This window comes from Episyrphus balteatus, chromosome 1, assembly GCF_945859705.1.
Source record: "Episyrphus balteatus chromosome 1, idEpiBalt1.1, whole genome shotgun sequence".
Classification (NCBI taxonomy): Eukaryota; Metazoa; Arthropoda; class Insecta; order Diptera; family Syrphidae; genus Episyrphus; species Episyrphus balteatus.
Window position 1 is genome coordinate 166,904,175 of NC_079134.1, and position 5,911 is coordinate 166,910,085.

General features: G+C 27.2%; 1 non-coding gene across 1 annotated transcript; it reads left to right on the forward strand.

Moving 5' to 3' along the window:
• Positions 1–5,838: 5,838 nt before the first annotated feature.
• On the forward strand, positions 5,839–5,911 carry Trnak-uuu (transfer RNA lysine (anticodon UUU)). Its single transcript has one exon. It is a non-coding gene; the product is annotated as a tRNA-Lys (tRNA).

The window sequence follows — 5,911 nt, forward strand, 5'->3', positions numbered from 1 at the left end:
ATGCACGACTGGGGTCGCACGTACTTGCTCTTATGCTTAAAGTTACTCTAATGTTAAAGCTTTTTATTCAAGAAAATTAAGAAAATTTAAAATTTGATATTTTCAAGAAATTAAAAAAATAAAATCTGTTTTTATAATTAATTAAATACCGTTTTAAATGACCTTTCACAAAAACCAAGTATGCATGTTTACTTCTTGTGTAAAAAAGAATTTTTGGAAAAAATTTTTCGAAAATCGTTAGAGCCATTTTTTAAAAAAATAATTTTTTATATATAAAAATTTTCTTACATTTTTCAAAAAAAAAGTTGGTATGCCATTTTGAAGAAATAATTTATTTACGCATAAAAACGAAATTTCGAAATTTTTCATTAACCCGTTTTCAAAAAATTGATTTTTCAAAAAAAAAATTTGAAATATTTTTTAAAAATCCAAAAATGAGGTTTTTGAAAACTTTCTAAAATTTTAATATCACCTTCACCTAATTGCTTTTGTATAAAAATTTTCGTTGAAATCGGGGTGGTCTTGAACGAGATATTCATAAATAAAAAAAGCCGTTCTATGACAGGTACCGTTAATAAAGGTAAAAAAAAAATTTTTTTTATATCGAAAGTTGGCTCTTATGTGTAATATTACACTCAAAAATTTTAATCAAAATCGTTAGAGCCGTTTTTGAAAAAAATTAACTTTTCTATTTCCGTTATATGACAGATACCGTTAGTTTTGGTCCTAAAAAAAAAAATTTGAATTAGTCCTCTAGGGAATCACCCAAAACTGTTAACTACCAAGTTTGAACAAAATCACTCGAATAGTTTAGGCTGTAGCTCGAGGTACATACAGACAGACAGACAGACAGACGGACAGACAGACAGAATTGCCGGACCCACTTTTTTGGCATTCTCCATCATCTTAATGTCATGTAAAATTGTTATCTCGAGTTCGATTTTTTTTACGAATCCTAAACTTGCCCTATACTTACGGTGACCATATTTCTAAAAGTGAAACCCGGGACCAGTAAAAAATTTGTTGGATCGTTTTGAAAACTTTGTTTTATCAAAAAAAAAAAAAATAATAATAAAATAAATAAAACAAAATAAAATAAAATAAAATAAAATAAAATAAAATAAAATAAAATAAAATAAAATAAAATAAAATAAAATAAAATAAAATAAAATAAAATAAAATAAAATAAAATAAAATAAAATAAAATAAAATAAAATAAAATAAAATAAAATAAAATAAAATAAAATAAAATAAAATAAAATAAAATAAAATAAAATAAAATAAAATAAAATAAAATAAAATAAAATAAAATAAAATAAAATAAAATAAAATAAAATAAAATAAAATAAAATAAAATAAAATAAAATAAAATAAAATAAAATAAAATAAAATAAAATAAAATAAAATAAAATAAAATAAAATAAAATAAAATAAAATAAAATAAAATAAAATAAAATAAAATAAAATAAAATAAAATAAAATAAAATAAAATAAAATAAAATAAAATAAAATAAAATAAAATAAAATAAAATAAAATAAAATAAAATAAAATAAAATAAAATAAAATAAAATAAAATAAAATAAAATAAAATAAAATAAAATAAAATAAAATAAAATAAAATAAAATAAAATAAAATGCTTAAACAAACATTTTCGTTGAAATCATTTAAGTCGTTTACGAGGAAGTCAAAAATCAAGAAAACGGTTTTATAATAGGAAATGTTAATAACTTCTGAAAAAAATTGTTTTATTAAAATTGTGAGAGCTGTTTTTTAACATTTTAATTTTATTTTAAATGATTTTGAAATTTTGTAATATGGAATTCAACTGTCCTTAAAAGTTTTGAAATTTAGCTGGGTTCTTTCTCATTCATATGTTGTTCATTATTCGACTTATATTAGTGTAGCTTTCCAAACTGACAAAAACAAGCTGGAATTAAATTATAATTTATGAAGAATTTTTAAAAACTAATGCTTTTATTCGAAAAATTAAAAAAAAACTTTTATTTTTCAACCACTGTTTTCTTGTTTTTCGTATAAAGTAATGAAATTACAATTTTTGAATACAAAAATCAGAGAATGTTGAAATACGGGACAATCACGGGACACATTACAAAATACGGGACACTGATACGTCCCGGGTTTCCTGAATAAAAACCAGGGACAAGCTATAGAAATACGGGACAGTCCCGGGTAAACCGGGACGGATGGTCACCGTACCTATACTAGTACCTATATCGCAAGTAAAAATAGTAAAATATCATACTTTTATTTTTTTTATCGAAAAAGGGACCGAAATTCACATTTCTTTTTTTTGCTAAAATTTTAAATTATTGTTATATAAAAAGTTATTTTCTCAGTTGTCCAGCTTTTGTTGGTGGTCATAGATAGTGCATGTTATTTACATGCAACATGAAAGTAACACATTAGTTTTGCTTTTTATTAGTTTGGAAAATATCTTTTTGCTATTAATTTTTCTTAGTTGTGATGTTTTTGACACGATAGTACTGAAAGAAATGTTTTTAATATTTGTTTTCATAGTTTGGATTCGAAAGGGTTAAAGTGGTGAAAGCACATGACCCAGGACGTACACCGACAAAACTAGTATCAAATGAAAGCTTATATAAAGTTCTATAATTGAGTTAAATATTTTCAAAATTGGTTTTGGTTATTTCAAGATATTTCAGTCTGAAGTTTGGGACGGAAAAATAAAAAAAATCGGATATTTTTGAAACAATTTTTCATAGCACCCGAATTATAGAACCTAGAAAAACAATTTTGGTTCCAAATGAAGGATTAAAGTAGTACCTTTCGACTAGTACTAATATCTTTTTTCTACGCTCAGTATTTTTTCATATTACCTATGGTTTTTAGAATTTTTTTTGAAAAAAAAAATTCTTAAGACTGATTTCTACGACTGATATTTAAAAAAAATAAGTTATGAAATAGATCAGAAATTTTTTTAAAAATTGTTCTGCTTGAAAAAAAGAAATATTTCCTATGTGTCTATATGTGTCTTTGGTTATGTATGGTACCTACAGTGGTTAGTGCGATGGACTGTCACACCAGAGGTTCTGAGTTCAAATCTCGATTCCACGATTATTCCATTTTGTTTTGGGGTACTTTCTCTACCGAAGAACTCACAAAGCGTCCTAAAGTAACATTGTCATACAAAAATGGATCACTTTTCATTCTTGTTTCTTGCTAACTATTGACAAGTGATACCCACACCCGAATCATTGAGAGATGTAAGTAACTGGACTTTGCCCTGGTTGACTGCATCAAATCAGAGGCGACTTTAGGGAATCGGACACAATCTTGAAATTTGGAATCCAGAAAACCCAGAATCCCGGAAATCTAGAAAATCCAAAATCCCAAAAACTCCGAATCTCGAAAACTTAAAATCCTATAATCCCTATGGGCCAAAATCTCGAAAATAAAACAGAAAGAGAAAAAATTTGAAAAAAGTCCGTCTACAATAACAAAACAAATCTTATTTCAAATTATGACGGATTTTCTGGATTTTGGGTTTTCGGGATTTCAGTTTTCAAGATTTTGATTTTCGGTGTTCCAACCGCCAACACCAAATCAGTGACTAAGTTTTATACACATATAGAACTCCTCTTTCATACGTGATTATTGTATTGTTTTTAATTAGGTACTTTCCAAAACTGCAGGTAAGATTTAAAGCAGCTTTTATTAAGAAAGTCTAGAGCTTAAAGAGGGTCTTTTAGAGACCCTCAAAAAGATAGTCACTTCACTGGAGTTGGAAAATATGCGAAGCCAATAAAATCATTCGAATGTATTTCTCGTAGGTATACATACAAAAACACAATTTTCTTACCATAAGTTATTTTCTTTACTAAGTTGGAAAAACAAATTTTGATGTTATATTTTCAATAACCCAAAATAAAGAAAAACAACAACACTTTCCAAAAGTCACATACTTATTTTTTTTTTTTTTTTCTTATTAAAACGAAATGGAATTTCATTACTATACAAAAAATCTAACCTCATTTTACCTCAACCATGCACCTGTTCATCTGTAATTTTCCAGAATTATCCTTACTTAAAAACTCTCCATGCGCTTGCAGCAACCTGACCAAAGGATAACAATTATATTACAAAATGAATAAAATCCTCTTATACCTATATGAGACCAAAAAGCTTACTATACCAAACCAACCACTCTACTTTGCTGGGGTAGATAACACAACAAAACCAACCAATTCACTCTTTTACCCCACTTTTGTGTTATCCTTTTTTCCCTATGCTAGGTTATACGGTCAGGATTTCAAACCTACTTATCATAAATTCACGTGTGTGTAAGCAATTTTTGTCCGAAACCCAGAACGTGTCTAAAATTCAAATCAGATTCCATTAGCTTCGTGTTCTTATTCGCTCATTCAATATTATGAGCTCGCTCTGCCTTATATAGTTGGTTAATTTGTGTTCGAATATACCCGAGAGAGAGTCCAGTGTGCATTTATTATGAAAGTCGAAAGAGAATGCAATCACATTTAAAAAGGATCTGGAGTGGAGTCCTCTGTTTGTGTTATACAATTAAAATGGAATTACATTATATAATTGAGAGTTGCATGGGAATGAACTGGACATTTTAACAGGCTTAAAAAAGAAAATCACAGGGAAGGCTGGATCTAATTAAGGGATGATCCGAAAGCCTTGAAAGAATCCTTTTAACTTTACATGTATTTGAGTACTTAATACGAGACTTGAGCAGACTAAAAAAGGAGATAAATCGCTTTGACAAATCAAAATGAAGGATAAAAAAAATAATGTTGCATACTTTTAGTAGTAAAAGTCGTAGGAGAGCTTCATATCGCTTTGAATAATCTCACCCGGGCGCCATTTCATTATTTTAATTCCATCCCTGAAACTATGCAATGCTTGATATAATGGCAACGTCATAAAAACGGTTCTCACATTAGAATTTAGGAAATGGAATTCAATAAATTGAAGGCTGTCCTGGGTTATTATGGCCAGTTTTTTTTTCCTATTGAATGAGTTCGAAGTGAAAAAAAAAATTAATTAAATTTCTGTATGCATCTTCTGTGTGTGTGAACAAGAAAGGTAGTTAGAAAGCAATTTCTTAAATAAGTCAACGTGATTTAAATATGAAAACTAAGAACAGTAGCTTGAGGCTAATGAAGAGAAATAATCTACCTTTTACCAACATAATATTCAATTCTGAAGTTGACAAGTTAATAATTTTTGCTCAAGGCATTGTGTTAAGTTTTTGGTCAAAGCTCTTAATATTGTATTGAGTGTATATAGAATGATTTTCTTTGGATATGTAGAAGTTTTGTTTTTGGTATCTATAATGAAAATATAACAAAATTGTTTCATATGATGGTAGACAAAAGAGGGTGTCTTTTGAAAGGATAACAATTATTTATTAACATTTTCGAATTGACTAGATTTTATAATGCAAGTGACAGCAATTTTCAATTATATTATAGAAAACTCATTTTGTGAACTGCAAGTGATGGTATAGAAGATTATTATGCTGGAAAATCTGTTTACATAAAGAAAATAGAAACATTGTTTATTTTAAGAATTAATACAAATAATAAACACTGAAGGAGCAATCAAATAAAAATAAATACCTTCCAAATCATAATATGAATAAAGTTACTAGATGTTATAATGTTTCAATATGTTGGTTTGGTACCTATATTTAAAATAAAATTATTTTGGAATATTGATTAGAAAAATGTGCTAAAAATACTTTTTTTTAATGATTCACTCGTTATAAGAAAACAAATTATAAAAATTGATTAAATTTTCGTGTGAGGCAATTTCGTCACAATTTCTATGTGCCCGGGTAGCTCAGTTGGTAGAGCGTTGGACTTTTAATCCAACGGTCCAGGGTTCAAGTCCCTGCTCGGGCG